The sequence below is a fragment of the Podarcis muralis genome, chromosome 6, assembly GCF_964188315.1.
Source record: "Podarcis muralis chromosome 6, rPodMur119.hap1.1, whole genome shotgun sequence".
NCBI classification, from domain to species: domain Eukaryota; kingdom Metazoa; phylum Chordata; class Lepidosauria; order Squamata; family Lacertidae; genus Podarcis; species Podarcis muralis.
In genome coordinates this window covers 79834907-79854138 of record NC_135660.1, presented here as the reverse complement: position 1 = coordinate 79854138, position 19232 = coordinate 79834907, and the positions used below count along the sequence as shown (strand labels likewise).

At 43.3% G+C, this 19232-nt stretch overlaps 1 protein-coding gene across 1 annotated transcript in view; it reads right to left on the bottom strand.

The window, feature by feature from the left end:
• The window catches only part of RASGEF1A (RasGEF domain family member 1A), a 211593-nt gene extending 210012 nt beyond the window's left edge, over nucleotides 1-1581 (bottom strand). Inside the window, exon 1 of the mRNA XM_028729203.2 lies at nucleotides 1415-1581. The gene's annotated coding sequence lies outside the window, so the exon portion shown is untranslated. The remainder of the gene's footprint in view (nucleotides 1-1414) is intronic.
• Between the last annotated feature and the right edge of the window lie 17651 nt (nucleotides 1582-19232).

The following is a 19232-nucleotide window of genomic DNA, read 5'->3' as shown; positions in this document are numbered from 1 at the left end:
AAGGATGCAACTGTTTAGATCAGAAATGCACTCAATACAGCAGCAATCAGCAGGTTTACTTGCTACACCAATAACCACATTTAGGCACTACAGCTCTTCATGTACCAGTTCATGCAGAAATAGTGGAAACAATCAGCATAATAAACTGTGGCCAATCTCTATACACAACCCCACAGCATTAGTTATTGCATGAGCAGCCTCTTGTCTGACCCTTTAATTGCATAAAAGCCATCAACTCATTACAAAGTATTTCCCATCCATAGTGGATCCAGGTGAACCAAGCGCGATGTAAAGGGCAAACAATAAAACACTCCCATTTACAGCACACAAAATTAAACCCAGCGGAGAAAAGAGCACTGCATGCATTATTATTACAGTTAGAGAAAGTTATTTGGTGCTTTGGGTCCAAAACAGACATCAAGGAGCACAGCTCATAAAGCTTGTTTGAGGTCCCTGCTCAGCTTCTCTTCCATGTATTAAATGCACTTCAGGAAAGGTTTATTTAATAGAACCACTTCTGAGATAAACTGGCTGGTTCCTAGAACATTAGCTCGACAGAGAGCGCACACAAGCAAGATGGATATTTCAATTAGAAATCAAAGATAAAATGCAAGCAGTAGCATTAGGACTAGACACCAGATTCAGACAACTAATAGAAGAAAACTGTACCCAGGAACATAAAATGGTTCCCTATGGCTCAAAGCAATGAGTTGCTAGCTGTCCACACAAATGTCAGGGTGCTCCCACATGCACGTTTGTGGGTTTCGTTTATCAAAACGTAGTGCCAGGCTTTTTATCAGTATCAGCACAGAACAGAACAGAACAGAACAGAACAGTTGATAGTCCCTGGGTGGGCTTTTTTCAGATGGCTTGAGTGAGTGCCGTGGCTTTCAAAACACTCAGCATAAATTAAGGAGATGTATTTGTGGCTGGGAGGCTCTGAATTGCTAGGGATATCTTGGGGGGTGGGGTGGGCAATGGATAGAGCAAAGTGCTTCTTTGAACTATGAAACGTGAGCTCAATTTTGCAAGTGAGGAAAGCTGCAAGGCTGCGTTTCTAATAGACCCCTGGTCTTCCCTAAAATTGATCCCTGTGGGTACCTCCCGAGAGGAGAGTTTAGGAATGTTGAGCATCTTTTTATATCTTGCCGGAGCTTGGGAGCAATGCCCTCATTAAGAAAAGTTGCACTTGAGAAAGAAAAGCAATCTATGTGGCTGGCTTCAATCTGTCTGTTGTGATCAAGGACTACAGCTCTAGAACAGCACCCCAGAGGCTAAGACCAGGAAGGAATTACTAGTGACATGCCATGCCAGGTGTAGAGTACCAGTGTCAGCCATCCATCAAAGCCTCAGAGGTGTATTGCTTTAATATATCTAGAAAGAGAGAAAGAGAGAAGCAATCTTTCAGCCTTACCTTGATCTGGTCCAGTGTAGCTTTTTGGCTGTGCTCCGTCCACTACAAGAAAGAGAGGGATTAATGCCAATTCCCTGTGAGTCATCCTAAATGACAGAGTAGGTTCACTCTTTGCTCAGGCTGCTTGCTGCCTCCGCTATGTGACAGCTGCCGGCTGGCTTTGGAACAAGAGTGTCCCATTCTGCAGCTTACTGCAGGGGGAGTGTTAGGTGGATACGCGCAGGCAGCAAGAGAAAGCAGAAAAGCAGGAGGGTGTGGGAGAAAGCAAGAGCAAAGAGACTGAAATAGGAATATACCATCTGAGTCGGCATTGCCTCTGTCTCCCTGCCTCCTTGTGTTGGATGGTTTTAAAAGTTTCTTTTCAATAATGAGGCATGGATGCTTTTAAAGAACTTTAGGGACAGAATTGCCTGTATCTTGCATTGCCATCCCAAAGAACTATTTTGAGTTCACAGCTTCTCTGAACAGTTTGCTTGTTGAGAAATGTTTTAGCTGCTGGTGGTGCAATACAGGATAATGTTTCCCTGGGTTGTGACTGGCTTGGGTGTTCATTTGACGAATCCATGGCGCCACTGTGGCATTGTAGAAAGAGTCTTGGGTCAAAGAGACCAGGATTCAAGTGAGCTGTGTGCCGGATATTCACTGGTTTTGATATCTTCTTTGAAATGGTCATATTTTGCAGCTGAATTAATTCCTGAGTGGGGAAGGAGTGAGAGTAACCTTGCTGGCTTTGTTTATGAGTGCCTGTGTGACATCACGTCGTACGCGCCATTGTGATGTGGCTGGCAGACTCCTCCGGGTTGCCATAGGCAATCAGATTAAATGGCAGCGAGGGCAAAGTAGCAGAGGAACAAAGTAGGCTGTCAAACCACAAGCAGCCAGGAGGACAAAAAGGTGCCAGGCTGCATCAAAGCAACAGGAAAGAGGTTTGCAACAAGTATCTGAAATTGCCACAAACGGGAGGGGCTTTCAGGCATTCACAAGAACAAACCACTTCAATTCAAATCTCCCGAGCTCCAAGGAAACTGGCTGGGTTGCCTCAGGCAAGTCAGTGTTGCTTAGCATCATCTACCTCAGAGGGTGGTTTGAGGATAAAAATAAGTAAATTCCATGTAGGATTCAACACTGCTTGATAAATGTAGGGCCCCCTGCAGAGGGGACCACAAAAATCTGTTGGGCTTTCTAGCTATTCTTTGGGTAGGCCCCAAAGCACTTCTGTTCAGTTCCAAAATATTGGATATGATAGTAATAATAAATGGAAGGTTCATCCTGACAGGATGGAGAGCCTGTGAATAGAGAGTATTGAACAAATTCTGGATGGAGTTGCACTCTGCCTGATGAAACAGGTTCAAAATTTAGCTATGCTCTTTACTCTAACCATGGCTTAATAGGCTAAACCAGTGCAGGGCTTCTTTGCCCAAGCTGGAGCCTCTCCTGAACAAAGGTAACCTGTCCGTGGTTATCTATACTCTGCTAACAACCTGTCTGGATTTCTGCAATGTGCTGTACATAGGGTTACCTCTGAAAATGGTTTGGAAGCTTTGGCTGCTGTAAAATGTATCCACCAGAGTGTTGACTGGCAGTGATATCTCATCAGTCTTAGAAAAACTTTATGGGCTCCATTTTTTGCTTCTGGGCCTAATTCAAATGGCTGGTGTTCACCTCTAAGGCCATAAATGGTTTGGAAACTTGAAAGAGTGCCATTTTCCATGCCAATTTGTCTGTACACGACGGTAGTAAGCCAATGATTTATTGCTCAGAGCTGAGATTAGCTGTAACACTATTTTTTCCTCATAGTGGTACCTTAGCTACAGAATGCCCTCTTCAGCAAGGTATACCTGGTGCCACCTTTGCTTACTTTTAGGCACCAGACAAAAAACACTTAAAAAAAATATAAGTAGCATACTACCCTCCAACATTCCTCAGATGGAAATAAGGACATTTCCTACTCCTCTTCACTGACCCTACTCGACCCACCATTTTTGGTCCCCCCCCCCCGCAGAACTTTTCTGCCACCACTACACCAATGGGACAGAACACATACACCCTGAACAGTCCTGATAAAAAATGAAGGGGAAATCTGTATGCGTCCTATGGGGCGAATACAGGCTTTCGCTAAAGCTTGGAGAGCGAGAGGGGTCGGTGCGCACCGACCCCTCTTGCTCTCCAGGCTTCAGGAAGCTATCAGCAAGCCTGGGGAGCCCGCGGGAGTTCCCGCAGGGCTCCCCACACTGCGGATAGCAGCCTGCCGCCCGGCGCGTGGAGCACCCTGAAGCAGAGCGCCCCGCGTGCCGGGCAGACATCCGCAGCTTTGGGAGCCCTGCGGGAGTTCCCGCAGGGCTCCCCATGCTGCGGATAGCAGCCTGCTGCCCGGCTCATGGGCCACCCTGAAGCAGAGCGCCCCGTGTGCCAGGCAGACATCGGCCAGCCCCACAGCTCGGGGGACAGCAGGGAGGCGCAGCGCCGCCATACCACTGTTCCCCGACCTGGTTTGGGGGGGGGAAATAAAGGGAATTTTCCCCCCTTTATTCCCCCCCTCCAAAAAAAACTAGGTGCGTCCTATGGGACGGAGCGTCCTATGGGATGAAAAATACGGTAAATCTTAGATAGGGGCAAGATTAGACATGGATACACATGGATGTTTAGGGGAGTTTTTAATGTTTGAAGTTTTATTCTGTTTTTAATCTTCTGTTGAAAGCCGCCCAGAGTGGCTGGGGAAACCCAGCCAGATGGGCAGGGTAGAAATAATTATAATTAATTATTAATTATTATTATAATAATAATTAATAATTATTTAAGCATTAAAAAAAATTAAAAATCCTTATACTCATCTCTTCTCCCCCTTTCCTCCCACCCAGGATGGCCCTGCCCTCTGCCTGCCTCTAAGAACCTGTGCCTTGATGGAGGTGGCCTCTCCTCCTCTTCCTCAGCCACTCTCCAGCAGCAACTATGAGCTGCCAGAGGAGGAGGCTGGCAGCAATGGCAAGGAGAGGCCGTGGGATGCTTGCAGTTGTGATAATGGCCATTGCCATTGCTCAGCACAAGCGCCAGCTCCTCTTCGTGGAGCTCAGCAGTGGTGGCACTTGCAGAGGAAATTGGGACATTCTGGGATCAAATCAAAAGCTGGGATGGCTTTTGCAATTCCAGGACTGCCTTTGGAAAATAGGGACATTTGGAGGGCATGAAGGAGGCATTTTAAAATACATCTGCCATCTAGAGTGTTCTAATTCTTGACTTCCAACTGCATTTTAGCTCCTATTTCTTATATGTATCCATTGTTGTTTTACTTAAATGTTTGCAAAGTGCCTTGAAAATGTTGATGAAAGGAGGTGCATATGTGTTTTAAATAAACTGTTGTGGTTTTTTTGTCTGCGTCTCTCAACTTGGCCTGGAACCAAAGAACTGCACAACCACCTCCCTGTGCCCAAGGGAGCTCTGGGCTTTCACTGCATAAACAGCGCTCCCTTGCTCAACGCCATGTGGCTAATCCCTTTTGGAGTTTTGCAGAAGCAGCTGTAAAATGCCTTGGAATATTTGTGTGTGTGTCTGCCATTCAAAGGAAAATAACCAGAAACCCCACCGGCCATGCCTTAGTTCTTGGCTGTACCTCAAAATAAGTCTTTGGAGTCCAACTTTTGTTTTTAACCTAGAACTGGCACATGAGAAAAATATCTGATGTTACCAAATGCTTTTGTGGCTAGTAATGTGTCACAGAAATTTGGGTCTGGGTGTGTGGAGCAGCTTTTGTTCAGTTTTCTGCCTAGTATTCTAAACAATGCATATTCTTTATTTATGCAAACTGCTGGCTATTTTACAGGATAAAAAAAAAAAAGCTGAATACCTAGTAGATCCTTTCTGGTGGTGAAGAAAATGAAGCTTGTGGGACATAATCAATTGCTTTCATTTTCCAGCAATTAAGGGGACTGTAATTGAGATTCATGTTGCATGGAAAACCACAGATTCAGTAGATTATTTTGTAGTACAATGCTGCTCATGTTGAAAGAGCTGTCACTGCATTGCCGACTCATGTTGGCATCAATGATACATTAATATATCAACTTGAAAATGAAAAATGTCTTTATAATCAAGAAGAAGGGCCAGCTTAAAAACTTCACTGTGGCCTGATTCTGAAATCTATCAAGGTAATTTATTGGTACTTTGCAAAATACCAGCCTCTAGTGAAGTCTGACTCCAATGCAAAAAATAACCCACACATCAACAATAATTAATGGAGAATGATTTGCCTTTAATTGACAGATACCTTAGTGTAGATTATTGTTCCTGTGTTGATCCTGAGATGCAGCACTGATAAAGTGGTATCTATCATTGGGCCAATTATCCATTCAGCATCAAAATGCTACAAGCCTATTTCTGCAAGGCCTGTCATCCAAATAACCAACTAGCTGTTAATTGATTGATCATGTTTACATCACTTTATATTAATTAAATGGAACCAGTTTCTCTTTGGAGAAAAATGTTTCTAAAGATTCCATTAAATTAAAATTTACAAACTTCTCATGAAATTCTACCCATATCTATTCATAAGATTTTTTTTCTGTGTTCAGTGGAGCTTACTGTCAGCAAAGTAGGTAGACGATTGCAGCCTGAAGCAAGCACTCATTTTTATTAGGAGTGGCCGTCTTAATGGCAATCTTTATCATCAACGTTCCCTACTGCAGTATTTTGCCTGTAAAACAGATTAAAACCAAGTAAAGCCAAATAATATTATTTGCAGACCCAGGTGCGGTGAAGCTGAGGGAAGGGGTGCATGAGGCAAATGAAGACAAGGAGACAGATGTTGGACTATATATAATTAGGCCACAACTTCATTGATTGCAGATGCATAGGTTTGGCATAGGGCCCCAGGGGTTCCCAAACTTCTTTCGAAGAGGGCCAGATTTGATGAAGTGAACATGTGTGAGGGCCAACCACAAGTTGCTGAGCTGAGCTTTTTTTAGGATTGAAGTTGTTGAGCTTTTTTTAGGGTTTTACCCCAGAACATATACTGCCATGGAGGCCGGATTAAATTGATCAGTGGGCCAGATTAAAATGGACTTTGCCAAAATGGACTTTGGGCATGCTATCCTATTGTCTAGTGATGTATAGAAGTGAGAGCTGGACCATAAAGAAGGCTGGTCGCCGAAGAATTGATGCTTTTGAATTATGGTGCTGGAGGAGACTCTTGAGAGTCCCATGGACTGCAAGAAGATCAAACACATCCATTCTTAAGGAAATCGGCCCTGAGTGCTCACTGGGAGGACAGATCGTGAAGCTGAGGCTCCAATACTTTGGCCACCTCATGAGAAGAGAAGACTCCCTGGAAAAGACGCTGATGTTGGGAAAGATGGAGGGCACAAGGAGAAGGGGACGACAGAGGACGAGATGGTTGGACAGTGTTCTCAAAGCTACCAGCATGAGTTTGACCAAACTGCGGGAGGCAGTGGAAGACAGGAGTGCCTGGCGTGTTCTGGTCCATGGGGTCATGAAGAGTCGGACATGACTAAACGACTAAACAACAACAGTCCTATTGTCTGTTGCACACGATACAGCAATCAGGCCTCTAGTGTGGTGGCACTTACCTTTGGAAGCGCTTCCATTACATATTGCATAGGTGTCATCGCTGTTGTCATTTTGGTGCCTTCTGAAGACCTTCCCCTTTCAAGAAGCCTTTAAGCGGAGATATGTATCCCAGTCTGCATCTGTAGTGGAACAACTTTTAACTGTTTTCATGTGTGGAATTGTTTTTCACTAATGGTATTGTTTTTATATATGGAATTGTTTTATATTTTGAACTGTTTGCAGTTTGTTTTTTACATTTGCTTTATACTTATGACTTTTATCTATTATATATTTATGTATTTTATCATTGTATCTTGCCCTGGGACCTTGTGGTGAAGGGCAGGTAAGAAATCTAATGAATAAATAGTTTATCTGACATTGTTATTCTTTTGAAATGATCCTTATGAAGTGAAACTGCTCGTGAAATGGGAGAGCCATTATTGGCTCTCCAATTAGCCTCTGCCCACCCCAGCGTTATTATTCCACCCGCCATTTTGCTGCCACTGACAAAAATAGTGGGGTCTGGCTGGAGGGGGTAGAGGAGAGAAACATTTGCTTGGGGGCCCCAGATGAGGCCCCTCAAACTGGGGTTTCACTACCCGTAATAGATGCCAACTCCTTTTTCTTTTCTTTTCAGAATTAATCAGGCTCAAGAACGAAGGAAGGAACTGGCTGCACTTTTCTGGCACTTTATTTATGTTCAAACAACATGCTAGGAAAGCAACGCACCTCTGCAGCTTGACAGATGTCTCAAAATGCACAAAGGGAGGGAAGAAGGGAAAACTGTGTGTGTGTGTGTGTGTGTGTGTGTGTGTGTGTTTATGTAGTGGAAAATGGTTTTATGCTTGTAGTTCTGGAAAATTGTGTTGACATTTCTCTTGTGTTTGGAGACAAATGACGGGGAGTTAGTGTCAACTTGACACGTTGTGTGAAGTCTTCTGCATGACGACTAATGTTGCCTGATTTGGAGTGATTGGCAGGCTCAACTCCCCTTGAGGAATGTAGGTCAGCAGCATTTGAGGGGCTGTGTGACAGGGGCTGTGTGCAGAAGTTCTTTGGACAATGTGCGCACCTCCACTGTTTGCCTGGCAGGTCAGGGGTGCCGTCAAATCCTTTTCTTATGGGATTATAAAATGTACTTTAGTAAATGAAACACTAAATGCATTATGTGCAGCTCTTAATCTTTCTTCGCTTGTGGAAGCCAGCAAAAGCACGGTGTGTGCATTAAGGCTTTGCGCTTCAGTTCCAGAATACAAATAGGAATAGCTCGGTTGAAAGCAGGTAAACTTGCTTTTGGTATATTGCATTCAGCTTGACCCGTGAGTCACCTAATGATTAGCAACCATTGTTAACATTAATTCTTGCAGCTGCCAAATACAGGCTTGGATCCAAAATAACAGATAGTGTTTACCAGGCACAATTCCTGATCCGTTTCCTCTGCAGCCCCTCATGCTCTCTGACCCCTTGCCCAGAAACGTAGGGTGATACAATGTGGAGGGAGGTGCAGCTTGAGATGGTGAAGGAATTGTTGGAAATTAGTGACTCCATTATGCACAAAGGGATATGCCTTCCATTTATACAAGCCAATCTTTGGACCCAAGCCATAGAGGTGAAGCCATATTTGTGGACCATGGTATCTGATATTCTCTGAGTATATATCAAGGGTCATATCTCTCTACACAAGTAGACCCACGGAAACATTGTGTGGTGGCATTACAAGTCAAGAGAGCGCTGTCAGGCAAAGAGCCCTCTGACTCTGTGAGGGAGTGAGGGCTGTTTCTAAAGTTTGAAGTAGGAATGGGGCAGAAATCTGACAACATTTAAAGCTGAACCTGCTTAATTTGCGCACTCTGACACAATCCACTGTATCACCACCTTCTTTAGAAATTTAGAAATCCACAAAAATCGTTAGGTTAGGAAAAATTGCTTTGCAGAAATGTGTATGGAGTTTTGCAAATTTACAAATGTGTATATTAGGAGAAAGTCACACTAAAACACAGATGAATTTTCATGTGCACCTTTTTAAGCAAACTAAAGTGGAGGCTTAAGCAGTATGTGGACCGAGAACTCCCAGAAGTGCAAGCTGGATTTAGAAGAGGCAGAGGAACCAGAGACCAAATTGCAAACATGCGCTGGATTATGGAGAAAGCTAGAGAGTTCCAGAAAGACATCTACTTCTGCTTCATTGACTATGCAAAAACCTTTGACTGTGTCGACCACAGCAAACTATGGCAAGTTCTTAAAGAAATGGGAGTGCCTGATCACCTCATCTGTCTCCTGAGAAATCTCTATGTGGGACAAGAAGCTACAGTTAAAACTGGATATGGAACAACTGATTGGTTCAAAATTGGGAAAGGAGTACGACAAGGCTGTATTTTGTCCCCCTGCTTATTTAACTTATATGCAGAATTCATCATGCGAAAGGCTGGGCTGGATGAATCCCAAGCCGGAATTAAGATCGCCGGAAGAAATATCAACAACCTCAGATATGCAGATGACACAACCTTGATGGCAGAAAGTGAGGAGGAATGAAAGAACCTTTTAATGAGGGTGAAAGAGGAGAGCGCAAAATATGGTCTGAAGCTCAACATCAAAAAAACAAAGATCATGGCCACTGGTCCCATCACCTCCTGGCAAATAGAAGGGGAAGAAATGGAGGCAGTGAGAGATTTTATGTTCTTGGGCTCCATGATCACTGCAGATGGTGACAGCAGTCACGAAATTAAAAGACGCCTGCTCCTTGGGAGAAAGGCGATGGCAAATCTAGACAACATCTTAAAAAGTAGAGACATCACCTTACCAACAAAGGTCCGTATAGTTAAAGCCATGGTTTTCCCAGTAGTGATGTATGGAAGTGAGAGCTGGACCATAAAGAAGGCTGATCGCCGAAGAATTGATGCTTTTGAATTATGGTGCTGGAGGAGACTCTTGAGAGTCCCATGGACTGCAAGAAGATCAAACGCATCCATTCTTAAGGAAATCAGACCTGAGTGCTCACTGGAAGGACAGATCGTGAAGTTGAGGCTCCAGTACTTTGGCCACCTCATGAGAAGAGAAGACTCCCTGGAAAAGATCCTGATGTTGGGAAAGATGGAGGGCACAAGGAGAAGGGGACGACAGAGGATGAGATGGTTGGATAGTGTTCTCGAAGCTACAAACATGAGCCTGACCAAACTGCGGGAGGCGGTGGAAGACAGGAGTGCCTGGCGTGCTCTGGTCCATGGGGTCACGAAGAGTCGGACACGACTAAACGACTAAACAACAAAGTGGAAATGTGAGTGAGATATAAATAATAAAATTATTATTACTATTATTAAGAGTGAAAGAAGTGAGAAACCGAGAGAACATAAGATTACATATTTGCCCATCCCTTGCTTTAAGAACTTTTTTTTTTTTTGTTCTTAAAATATTAGAAAAGGCCTGTGCTCATTCACAGTTGACAAGATTTCAGCAGTGTTTCAGGATCACATGGTTACTTCAGGAAGCCCTGCCTGCCTGGAATCTGGTCAGCAAAGAACCCAGTGCTGCTCTGAGCAAGCATGGGGCTTTATTAAAATGTTGGGACTAAATGAAAGATCCTACATTCAGTTTCTTTGGTAAGCAAACCTGCACAGCTCTGCCCCTTTTGTGACATTTTGGTCGGTCAAATAAAGGCATTGCCCTGATGTGGATTTCTGAATTGATTTCCAGACTGGTTTTTCATGGGAGATTGCCAACCCAAATGAATTTGTGTTCCCTGGAAATATTTGATGAATCATAAACGGAAAAGTTGCTTTTGGTCTTCTACACCTTCTGAAAGACGCGGGTGGCGCTGTGGGTAAAAGCCTCAGCGCCTAGGGCTTGCCGATCGAAAGGTCGGCGGTTCGAATCCCCGCGGCGGGGTGCGCTCCTGTTGTCCGGTCCCAGCGCCTGCCAACCTAGCAGTTCGAAAGCACTCCCGGGTGCAAGTAGATAAATAGGGACCGCTTACTGGCGGGAAGGTAAACGGCGTTTCTGTGTGCGACTCTGGCTTGCCAGAGCAGCAATGTCACGCTGGCCACGTGACCCGGAAGTGTCTCCGGACAGCGCTGGCCCCCGGCCTCTTGAGTGAGATGGGCGCACAACCCTAGAGTCTGTCAAGACTGGCCCGTACGGGCAGGGGTACCTTTACCTTTTTACCTTCTGAAAGAAGATTATCTATCTATCTATCTATCTAATCGTTGTGCCACTAAGCTGACACTAGTAGCTAAATCGGTTGCTGGCTTTTTGCCAGCTTCCTTCAGCTTGGAAAAAGCCGCCGTCTCGCTTGGCACAGCAGTGATGTTGTGTGCCCTGAAAGTGAGGGCTAGAGTGTATGAAGGATGATTTTGGCTTTCCAGTTTTGACAGACTGTGCATCCTGGATATTTAATTACCAATTAATGAATGCTTTTTGTATTATTAACTCTGTGAAATGGCCTGTGATTAGAAGATGGTCCCAATTAGCCTATGGCACTCACTCTTTCCAGTTTGTCATATGCGTGTCAGCATTAAGGAATTTAATCAACCCAATGCTTAAATATGGAACTGTATTACTGCATTATTATTATTATTATTATTATTATTATTATTATTATTATTATTTAAAAAGAGGTGCCAGAACTCACCATGAACACCTGCATTGTTCTCTCAGAATGGCAAAAAGGTCCTACCTGAGAGGTGCCAGAACTGAGTTCCAGAGAGTTCTGGATGGGGGGAAAAAAGCCCTGATTGTTTTTGTTAGAATGAGAATTAGAATTACATAGACTGTGATAATGGTGTAGAAGAAAAAAACAGAGTCTCTGTTCGGTAATGTTGCGGAATCTGTTGGGAAGAGATGGTCCAAAAACTCCCTAGCATCTGTGGATGTTGTTGGGTTACATCCTCCCTCCTCACTATTCTGCCTGTTGGGAGTCCAACAAGAACAGGACATGTTAGCTATGCATGGTAAGAATCAGACTCACATGCTCCCCTTCCCCTCTCTTCCACACGTCTGTTTGTCCTGTTGCTTCTCCTCGGGGAAACTCACTGTTTACCACTCAGTCGGAACAAATGTCAATGGAGTTTTCTTTGCGGATTGATGTTTGCTCTGATTTGGCGGCAAAGAGCAAATATTCCCAAGGAAAGTGGCAGGGGAAATGGAAAACCTCTTGGACCCTGTGCCTAGAAAATATGGGTCAAACAGTAAAGCTATCAGACTCATGCTTTCTAGGCATGGGACAAGCCCTTACTTTGAATATAGTGGTACCTTGGTTCTCAAACACCTTGGTACTCAAACAGCTTGGAACCCAAACACTGAAAACCTGGAAGTAAGTGTTCCGGTTTGCAAACTTTTTTTCAGAAGCCGAACAAGCTCCATTTTGAGTGTTACGCTTCCGATTTGAGTGCCACACTCTGGTTTTCCATGCTTCCATTTGGAGTGTTACGCTGAAGTCTGTCTGTTTTTGCTATTTATTTTGCATTTTTGTGGCTCCCTTTTTTTGTTTTTGTGTCTGTGTGGAACCCAGTTCAGCTACTGATTGTTTGATTGTGTGACTGCAGTTTATTGCTTTCATTTTATGGATCGATGGTCTCATTAGATAGTAAAATTCATGTTAAATTGCTGTTTTAGGGGTTGTTTTTAAAAGTCTGGAACGTATTAATCCATTTTGCAACGCTTTGGTTTTGGAACAGACTTCCTGAACAGATTAAGTGTGAGAACCAAGGTACCACTGTACAAGCTTCCCTTTCCTCTTACAAAAATCAAACCAGAGTTTATTAACTCTTGGGGCTAAGGTGAAGGAGGGAAGGATGATTATTTTAAATAAATAAATAATCCTTTGGATAAATATTCCCACTCGAGGCAGAGCGTGACAGTTGCATTGTGAACGTAATTCAACAATTATTAGAAAAATGCAGGTGCATTAAGGTTCTCAATATAGATTTATGACCAGGTAAGAAGAGTTCACATGGTTTTCAGCAAAGGTCTAGGAATGTATAGATGTTTATAATGCATTTTCATGAGTTGCCTTGAAATAAGAAATAGCAAGTTGGGTAGCAGTATCAGTCTTCCCATGGGTTACAAAGCTGTATGGGTGTATAATTGTACAGTGGTACCTTGGATTACAAACGCTTCAGGTTCGAACTCCGCTAACCCGGAAGTAGTTACCTCAGGTTGCAAACTTTGCCCCAGGATGAGAACGGAAATCACGTGCTGGCAGTACGGTGGCAGCAGGAGGCCCCATTAGCAAAAGCGTGCCTCACCTTAAGACTGGTTTCGGGTTAAGAACAGACCTCCAGAACAAATTAAGTTCGTAACCCGAGGTACCACTATAGCTTTAAATATTGAAGTCAGGTTTCAAAACTGCTTCAGTGGGTGTATTGATACAGCATTTTCTCCTCTGAAAACCAGTCAAATTAAGAGACTATCCTGTGTATGCTGAACTTCATTTATCTATTAGAGGTGGTGTTGGGAGGAGGGAGGTTCCAGGGTAAAATAACAATATTTTCTGTTGTTTTTTTTAAAAGGATAGCATATCCATTGTATTCTTTCTCCTCATCTCTTTTTGTGTAACTTCCATTATGACATCAATCTTTTGGGAGCAAAATCTGTCAAAGACGAGCTTTCAAAAGCACCACAGGAAGAAAACATCCACAGGTTTTGTTCAAAACATCTTGTTTCTTGTGGCTCACGAGAGAATTGTCGAACGGTTCTGCAACAGTCTGACAATATCAAGAAAGAAGTATTTAATCAGAAAACCAGCTGATGAGACTCTACAGGATTTCTGAAAGCTTCAGTGATTTGTTATGTCTTTGCTTGAGGGAGGGGGGGGGCTCAGTTTGACAGTAGCACTGCTGCATTACAGAATAACTCAAATTGTGTTGCAAACTGGGTTGTTAGAACAAGTTCAATGTCTTGTGCTCCTAAGGCCTCTTTCTCTTTCTTTCTCATAATGGAGTGGTGGTAAATTTTGAAGCACAGAAGTTCACAATGACAGCCACCCTTGCCCCAAGGAAAGCTAAAAAATGAAGCCGTCATACCCAGCTGATTAGGGTATGCAGGTAAAGGATGTTGTAGGGGTTAACGTGTTGGCATTTAGCTATAGGGACCTAGGTTTGTGTCTCTAATGAGCTGTGTGGCATGACCACAATCATCATCATCAAACCTTTTATTGGCACCACATACAAACATCCAAAACAAATCAGTACAGAATTCCCACTTCCCCAGTGGCACAAAACATTTGCTAAAAGAAAGCAGGCAGAGCAGTCTAGACCACAGTCTTATGGATAGCTGTCTGGTAGTAAACTGCATGGAATGCTTGCTTCTGACTGCATGGGTTCAACTTTAAAATCACATTGGGCTTTAGCACTGTGTTGAAATGCAAAGTTTAGGTTTCAATTAGATATGCAAACCATCTTGCACACACGTGTCACTATTCAAGCTGCAAGCATGAAACCAAACCCCATCAAAAGAAAATAACTATCCAACTGCTGCTTGATTTCATTTTCTGCAACTCTCTCCGTGTTAATATGCCACAAATGACTGTAAAACTTGAAAGCCTTGTTTTCACCTCATTCACTTGTTGGACCACAGAAGTATGTCATTACCCTGATGCTTCATCAGATGATGTAACTGCAGGTGATGCACCAGCAGATGGTGTGATCTTGTTTCTGTCTCCCCCTCTTCTCTACTATACCTCTGTGTGTATCATTCATTTGTTCGTTCATTCATTCATTCGTTCATTCTGTCTGTCTGTCTGTCTGTCTCTCTCTCTCTCTCTCTCTCGCTCTCTCACACACATACACATACACACATGAATAAGAGTGCTGCATTAGAGCTGCTTTCTGGTGCCGTCTCACTTGGCTGCCCTATAGTTATGTATGAACATGGTACCCACATGGATGGGGCTAATCATGTGGGGCTTCCCCCAATCAGCTCATAGCTTAATTTGCAGGGTGCCCATTGGACAGAAAAGTTTTACAGTGGTACCTCGGGTTAAGAACTTAATTTGTTCTGGAGGTTCGTTCTTAACCTGAAACTGTTCTTAACCTGAGATACCACTTTAGCTAATGGGGCCTCCCACTGCCGCCGTGCCGCCGCTGTGCGATTTCGGTTCTCATCCTGAAGCAGAGTTCTTAACCCGAAGTACTATTTATGGGTTAGCGGAGTCTGTAACCTGAAGTGTCTGTAACCTGAAGTCTCTGTAAACCGAGGTACCACTGTACGTGACTCGTCCTTGTCCATGTGGCTTTTGTGTTGATGTTCTTGTTTCAGCTTGCGTTTGATTGTAATTTCTTGGGGTTTTCTTTCCCTCTTGTTTTACATTTCAAGCCACTTCAAAGGCTTTTTTTTGTTTTGTTTTTATAATTGCAAATATATTTTACTGGGGATATAAATGTAAGTAGTTGATAATTCACACCTGGTTGATAATTCCTATGGTTGACACACAGTCACCTATTTCAGAATTCCCATCATTATTCCTTCTGTTTTGAGTGTTGAGGCTGTAAGTGCTGTCGTGTGTCAGCTCAAAATGGCACCAGCCATACACAAGAGTGAGGAATCGGGAGAAGGGATGGAACGAACAAACAGAGACAGAAACAGGGAGACAAGGGGAGTCAGAAGTTTGTTCTCTCCTCTCTATGGCAGGGACAAGTGAACTAATAGCTGTTGTTGTTGTTTAGTCGTTTAGTTGTGTCCGACTCTTCGTGACCCCATGGATCAGAGCACGTCAGGCACTCCTGTCTTCCACTGCCTCCCGCAGTTTGGTCAAACTCATGTTAGTAGCTTTGAGAACACTGTCCAACCATCTCATCCTCTGTCATCCCCTTCTCCTTGTGCCCTCCATCTTTCCCAACATCAGGGTCTTTTCCGGGGACGTAACAAATAGATGAGGATATAGTGCAAGGATGTGGCCATCTAGCTTTTGTAGTACTGAAGGGACATCACATGTCCAGAATCAGGGATCTTGTGGTGGCAACCATTTTGTACAATTTGCTCCATAGGTTTTCAGTGGACAATCCACCAGAAGTGAAACTCTCTTCTCCGTAGGAAATCATGGTGTCTGTTTACACTTAGCAGTTCTACGCCACCCACTTTTTAAAAAATATTTTTTTTGCCTTGGTGATAGAAACATCATGTGCTCTGACAGCTTTTTCGCAGCTGTGGGAATAGAATTCACAGTTGACTGCAAGCATTTCATTTCATAAAAAGAGTTAATTAAGCAACTTGCATGGGTGACCCTTTCATTATCAGCTTGTGTCGTTATCGTGCCTCTCCTGGAGGATCCTTCAGTTTTTCATCAACAAATTGAGACTCCTACCCTTCTGCACTGCAAATATTTTTGTCGTTTCTGAAGACAAGCTTTCTAATATGATTTGTCAGTCATTCCAAAATTATTGATCAATTTTTACTCAGCAACTCGATGGTAACTGTTTTTCATCAAGCTGTTTATATGTATATATTTGAACAGATTGATTCTTTAAAAATAGTGTTGCTGTTTTCTGCTGTCTTCTGACCTGATGTCTGTAATATGACTTAATTTAATTGTCACTTATATGAATCTTGGGGGGGGGGGGGGGATAGTTTGCTATATATCAGGCCACAAGAGAGAGATACTCGGAAAATATTCATTCCATGAATTTTTAGGTCTGGGGTTGGGAACTTCTGGCTGTTGGCCTAAGTAATAATAATAATAATAATAATAATAATAATAATAATAATAATAATAATAAATTTATTATTTATACCCCGCCCATCTGGCTGGGCTTCCCCAGCCACTCTGGGTGGCTTCCAACAAAATATTAAAATACAGTAATGCATCAAACATTAACAGCTTCCCTAAACAGGACTGCATTCAGATGTCTTCTAAAAGTCTGGTAGTTGTTGTCTCTTTGACATCTGGTGGGAGGGCATTCCACAGGGCGGGTGCCACTACCGAGAAGCCCCTCTGCCTGGTTCCCTGTAACTTGGCATCTCGCAGTGAGGGAACGGCCCGAAGGCCCTCGGTGTTGGACCTCGGTGTCTGGGCAGAATGATGAGGGTGGAGACGCTCCTTCGGGTATACTGGGCCTGGCCAGACATCGCCATTTGGCCTGCAAGGCCATTTCAGCTAAGCCATGCCCACCTGCCTGAAAACCTGGCTCAGCTCAAATGGAGTTTGCAGGGACCACCAGCCAACTGACTGTGTAAAGTGCTTTCCAGTGGGCTTTGCAACATCTGCCCAATAGCTGATGGTTGGGTCCTGTGAAACCCCTTGCAGAGCATCCCACAAGATCCAACAGTCTAGATTTTAGACCATAAACACGTAGATTAAGCATGCCAATTCAGCATGTTTCACTTGTGTGGTTTCTTTCAGGTGCATCAACCTTCCCCCAACCCAGAGATAGCAAGGGGATGTTAGGAGTCCTGTCTTCCAACCTGCCAAGAAAAACGGCCTTGCCAGGTAAGCCTCACTTCCCTTCTCCAAGAGCAGAAGTGTGTTGCAAAGTAGGCATTTGGTCTCCCATGTGCAGCTGCTTAAGTAATGCCAGTCCTACCATCGCCACAGAATTACAGTTGCTAAAATCAAATGACAACCACTGTGGTGGTTATTCAATGAGCCGCTCTAGGCATGCCCAGTGCTTTTCTCTTTTGATTCTTTAAACCAGCAGACCTGTTTATTATGTCAGAAACTTCTTTTTGAATTAGTTTTAAAAAGCTGTTTGTCATGTAGCATGGGCGACTTCTCAAGAAACACAAGGATGGGTGAAGAGCAGCTCTCCCAAATGTAGAGATTTAAATCAACAGGGTAGCCTGCTTCTGCCACCTCCAGTTCTCAAAAGACAGCCAACCCCTCCCAGTCTCAGCCCCCCCTACACTATCCTTTCCCATTCCTTCCCTTAAGTTGGTGATATGAACAGCAGCAAAAGTGTGTGAGGGAAATAGAAGAGAGACTTTCCGCCCTCCTTCCTTTCTGCCACATCACCATGTAGGCACATAGCGTTGAATCTGACAGCCGTTGTACAAGTGGAACAACTTCTGCTCATGAAATAGAATGTCCCATGCCTCTTCTCCCTCTGTGTGCCCCCTTCACCTCACATCAGATCCTGAGGGTTGGAGGAACCTCCAGACAGCTTGGGGGGGGGGGCGCTAGAAGCGTTAAATTCCATTGCGTAAGTGGATGTTTCTCTACTTGTTCAATGACTTCATAGGATACAGCTATTAGTATTTGTAAAGTCCTGGTCTTGAGGGGCTGACCATCTAAAAAAAAATCCCTTTCAATTCCTTACATATTCAGACATGAGGAGTTAATGTATTATACATAGTATTTTGGGGCATTAGTACATTTGGCGCTTTTTTCATTAAGAAGAATGGAGCACGATTTAAGTTTGCATACCAGCACTTTCTTCTCTCTCTGCAATCATGCAGAGTTACCTTGCCATTTTGGAAGGGTGTTGAAGCGTGCCTAATTTCACAGATTGTGCCCCTAGGCCCGTAGCATCCCTGTGTCTAACAAACATAATTTATGTGGAATTGATTTAGCTTGACCTGTTTTGAGATGCAAATGTGCTTGTACCTAATTTCCTAAGATGTCTGCTTTGTGCACTGTTGTGGAAGATGTAAACATTCAGCACATATATGTATGAGACGAGAAATTAAATGGGATGAAATACTAGAATTGTTAGCAAAAAAAGAGAGAGGGGTGGGGCTCCATTTTTAATGCAGTGTTTTCTGTAAAGCATAAATGTGGAGAGAGGGTGATTAAGATTATCAGTCATGAGTGTATTCATGAAAATCTTGCCGTATCTATAAACAGCAATTTTTCATTTAAGTCTTTAATTTGGGACCGGTTTCAAGTCCTTATTGTGCTATCAGTTTCATAATTTTTTACCTGGCTATATTTTGCGAATCATGATGTATGCTGCGGATGGGCAATAAATTGTCCACAACTGGTTTCAAGTCCATATCGTGATATCAGTTTCATAATTTTTGAAGAGTGTGTGTGTGTATATATGTTTACATAGGTTTTTGCTTTGCTTTGTATTATTTGGAAAGGCTTTCAAGGTAGAAGGTGTTGTTATTTTTCCAATTTTTAGTTGCTTGCCACAAAAGAAGTCTCCAAGTGACATACAAAATTCTTTCAGTATGACACATAACAAAACCAGCCAAAAGAACAATACCTTACACTTAAAGCCATTTAAAACTTATAAAGCAGATTCCATAAAACAGCAGCAAAAACTTTAGCATAATATAAGCTTTTTCACAAGCACCGCAATGTCACAAGGCAGCATCATTTGAGATTTCT